Source organism: Arachis ipaensis, chromosome B01 (genome assembly GCF_000816755.2).
Source record: "Arachis ipaensis cultivar K30076 chromosome B01, Araip1.1, whole genome shotgun sequence".
NCBI classification, from domain to species: domain Eukaryota; kingdom Viridiplantae; phylum Streptophyta; class Magnoliopsida; order Fabales; family Fabaceae; genus Arachis; species Arachis ipaensis.
The window spans coordinates 38,478,379-38,483,380 of record NC_029785.2 but is presented as its reverse complement, the minus strand read 5'-3'; the positions used below and the strand labels follow the sequence as shown (position 1 = coordinate 38,483,380).

The 5,002-nt window shown below is 31.6% G+C and overlaps 1 long non-coding RNA gene across 1 annotated transcript; it reads left to right on the top strand.

Annotated features, from left to right (window-relative positions):
* On the top strand, positions 2,724–4,445 carry LOC107617732. The gene is made up of 3 exons (XR_001615055.2): positions 2,724–3,085; positions 3,451–3,516; positions 3,960–4,445. It is a non-coding gene; the product is annotated as an uncharacterized LOC107617732 (long non-coding RNA).

The window sequence follows — 5,002 nt, the reverse complement described above, 5'->3', positions numbered from 1 at the left end:
TCGGACGGAGTGGGTGGAGGTGCGTCAGTCATGAGGGAATAAAGGGATATTTGGGGCTATAAAGAGAGGTATCTCGAGTTTTTTTTTTCTTTCGACCCACGGTGGGTGCCAAATGTTCTTGCCTGACCAGCCAAGGTATAGTTCACCTTCCGGAAGGTGTTTATCAGCTTCTTGGTTGGATCATGATATATGTCGGCCATAGATGGAACGGGGGGTGGGTACCTGTAAAGGGTACTCCGACGCTCAAGTCAGCAAATTGGAATATTAACGAAAGCTCTTATATTGGAAAGATAACATACCTTTAAAACTCTGATTGTTTCTTTTTATAACCAGGAGACGAAGATGACTGTTTTCTTCTGGATTAATGACATTCAGAGAAAATTAATTGCCTTTTTGACGTTACCAAATAAAGGTCATTTGTCATCATAAATCAGCAGAGTTAATGCATCGGTTACAAGGAGACTTGCCGAGCTATAACTCGTAACTAACATATAACGGTCATATCAAACACTAAAAATAATAAAAGACTGACCCGTCAAACTTATCCAAAACATATTAAATTAAAAGTGTTCATCAAACTTATACCATTAAATCGGTATGTTTTGATGAGATGAGAGGCAAATAACAAGTTGATTCGATGGCATAGTTTATCAAACCCAACCCGACCCACTTGGTCAAACCAAAAACCTGATCACTCTGTCGTCAACACAAATTGTGTCATCATTTGAATCCAGCAGATAATTATTTCGGACAAATTTAATTAAACTCGAAAAAATCGGTCAATCCGATTAAAATTAAAAAATTAAATTAAATTTTATATAATTATTTAATTATGATCAAATCAATCAATCAACTTATGACCTACCAATTGAACTAATGACTTAATAATTCAATAATCTAAACTAGTTGATTTGATTATCAATTTAATTCTAATAACTATGCTTTGATACCTAAACTTTTGCTTTTTTATTTCTAAAAAATGGATGAGAACAACATAAGTATATATACAAAAGTTTAAAATAAGAAATTTCAAGCACACTTTTTCGCTTGTTTTTTATTTTTATTTGTTTTTGTTGTTTTCTATATTTTCGTAATTATTTTATTCTTCTATCATATATATGTTTCGAACTATATGACTTAAAGGTTTGTCTCTTAAAACAAAGATGATGTTTTTTACACAAACTCTATCTCTATTCTTTTTTTTTTTTTTGTATTGTATTATAAATTTTGTTATTGTTTCAAAATTGTTTGTTAACTAGAAATTAAGTTGAAACTATTTTTTTAAAATTCCTTTTAGTAATATGAGAATAAATGTTGTGATAGATAATTGTTATGATCCAATTTTGAAATTACGTCTAAGTATTATTCCTAATCCACGAACACCATCACAGAAGATACGTTAGTTCAAAAAAATAAAAAATTTCTAGATCATATCTTCGAATATGGGACGTATTCCACATGGAATCACATAAATTTCTTTGGATTTGCCTCACCAACAACTATAAATGGAAGTAACATTTCGCCTCCAAGATATAACATTCAAAATTTAATCTATACATCTCTTAAACTAAAACTAACTTGAGTGTTAGAGTCATTGTAAGTATTTTTACCAGAGGTTCAAAAATTGGAAGAAATTTCCATCTCTCGTAGAAGAGTTTGACTAGATAACTCCATCGAATAGAAATTTTATTCATATTAAAAATTTAAAAAAAATTATGAAGATAAAATTGTATTATAATTTGATTATTTTTTATTTATATTAAAATTTTATTTGTCATTTTTTATTAGATTATTTTACTAATATAAGAAGTAAAACAAGATTGTCAGCCAACTAACCAATTCATCATAAAGTAGAGAAGACTACCAGATCTATTTTTTTTTATAGGCCTTGCAGGATGGGTAGTTCATTATGCCACCACTATTTATCATTTAAAAAATATCTAAAAATATAAATATGATCATATTACAATATTACATTAAAATTATCATTTAAAAAAGGATTTTCATGTAATAAAATATTTGAAAACAGAGACAAAAAAAATAAGCATTTGAAAATCAATATTACATAATTGTCATAAATTATTTTATGTTATACATTCGTGCTCTTTTTCAAATGTAAATTGTGGCTAGGTAAAATAATTTATCATTTACACAAGAAAACATGTTTTCTTACCACGATTTAATAAGATATAGTTTCAACCCGGTAAATCATTATCCTACCTGATTTACTTGGGAATATGGAGGAATGCGTTAAATTATTGCACCCCACAACAGTTTAACTTGAGACACGCACGATGGTGATAAAACACACACGGGTAAAATTTTAGCGATGCCCATTTAAATAACAGACTTCAAGTTGATTAACATCTGTGTGTGTGTTAAATTGCTAATAAATGTTTGGTAATTTTTTTGTTCTTGTACACTATAAAACCAAAATTTAAGAAACTAGAGAGGAAATAATTTTTACTGACAAGAGTCTAATAAGTGTCTTTATCCAACTATCAACTATTTTTTGCAAAATTGTAGAATACTTTTTGTTTCAAAAAACTTATATGGAAAATGTAACGTCCTCGCCTAGGAGTGTTTAAAACCGATCCAGATCGAACTAAACCGACCAATTGAACCGAAAAAATCGAAAACCGAATAAATTAAAAATCGAAAAAATCGAAAAAATGGGTTTTGCAGTTTTTTTTTTGTGGTTCGGTTCGATTTTCGGTTCTGACCTCCGTCCCCAATCCAAAGCTCTCAGCCTGACAGCCTCTCACAGTCGCGCTCTCCTCTCACGGTCTCACTCTCCTCTTTGCAGTGGCGCTCTCCTCTCACGGCGGCGAACCCACGTTCCTCCCAGTCTCCCACCATGTTCTTCGCGGACAACAGAACCATGAAGCCCCAGCCAGCAGTAGCAGTCTAGCAGAGCACGACCCTTATTCTTCGCACCCAGCGCTAGCAGTAGCAGAGCACGACCCTCGCAGTCTCGCACCCAATAGAGCACCACCCTCGCCAGTCGCCACCCACAACACAGCACCCACCAGTCACCGATTCAAGTCTCCCACTCAGTCATTGATTCAACACAGCATCCAATCAGGTATCTAATTTAACTAATTTTTGTTCAATAATCATTGATTCATTGTTGCAGTTTGTTGGTATTGTTTACTTTATTGTTGGTATTGTTGTTGTTGACTCATTATTGCTGACTTGCTATTTTTTTATTCATTGTTTACCAATTGCTGTTTATTGATTCATTATTATCATACAGTTTTGATTTGACACTATTGTATTAGGAGGAGAAAGGTTTCAAGGTAATCGAAATGGCTAAAATAGGAGAAATGTTAGAATTAACTAATTGATTTTGTATGATGACATGGGTTAGATTTGAGAAGCTAAGAAAAGACTCAGTATCTGTCTGAAATTTTAATTTAATTTCAAACTGTATATTTGTTTGTTTTGCAGATCTCAATTAACTTAGAACAATTTGATTGTTTGCCTCTTTCACCTGTGCTTAGTGGTTCCACCCTGGTGAGTTTTAAAAATTTGGTGCCAATTATATTGTTGTTTTAATTTTAATGTTATTTCTGGTTTTGTTTTATGCTGTTGAATTACTGAAACTGCCTCTGTTGTGTTTTGTTTTGCTGTTCTACTGAGTGTTGAACTACCGAATTACTTTTGAAGTGATTTAGTATGATTTTTTTGGAGCTTCTGGATCTTTATAGGGTTAGATTGAAATCAATATGGTAAGCTAAATTTGAATAATGAGAACAGGATCTTGATTTTGTATGGTATGAATTACTTTTGTTGGTATTGTTGTTGGTTGTTTAATGAATTTGTAAATTGCTTGATTTTGTAAATAGGATATTGATTTGGTAAATTGCTTGATTTTGTAAATAGAATCTTGATTTTGTAAATTGGCGCTAAATTTAATTTTTTTCTTGTTGCATGTATTTATTTATGCCTTTATGCAGTTTTTGTAAACAGAATACTTTTTTACTTCACCAAGATGTGGTTCGGTTTCAAATAGGTGAGGTCTTTGCACATGTGCCAAAGGATGAAGTTGAGAATAGGATAGAAAATATGAAAGAGGTGACAAGCCAGAAACTGACAAAGCTTGACGAGGAGAAACAATCTGTGGTTGCTTAGATGGCTGAACTGAAGAAGATTTTGTATGGGAAGTTCAAGGACTCGATCAATCTCGAGGAGGATAGTAGCCTTCTTCTTGTTCATAGATCTTTCTGGGTTGATTTGAACTCTATTGGACTTTGGAAATTTTTCAATCAGATTGCCCCATGTTTTATTTCATTTCATGTTTAGAGTATTTTCTTGCTTGAACTCTATTGTTCTCTTTATTATTAGAATATATAACTAGATTAGAATATTTTTCTACTAGTCTTATATTATTATTATTATTATTGTTGTTGTTGTTGTTCTTATTATGTAACTACTTTTTGATTTCAGGTTGGTTTGCGTTAAGAAGTTTAGCTTTTGTTGCAGAAGACACTATAATTTGGCTATCTTTTAATGGAAATTTATTTTTATTTTTAGTTGGGTTGACTATTGAACTTTTAAACTTCTTTAATTGACGTATTTGAATTCCTTTTGTCCTTAAATTTCATTAGACCAAGACTTTGTTAGCTATTGTGTATTTGTGCTTGTCGATTTCAATGTTATGACTTTGTGAAATAGTATGGTACTATTTTTTTTAATTGATTAAAAAAACCGAACAAACCAAACAAAACCAAACTGATTTTAATTGGTTTGGTTTGGTTCGGATGGCTTTAATAAAAAACCAAACCAAACCGAACTGTAGTTTAATTGGACGATCGGATCGGATGACTTTTCTTTTAAAAACCGAACCAGACCGCATCGCGAACACCCTACCTCGTCTATCAAACTATAGTGCTTAAGTCACAATAGTTGATAGACAAAAAATGAAGAATGTGTCTAAAATGAGCCTAATATTTTTGTGCGCATTAAATATAATATTTTATTAATTATTTGATTTAAATAA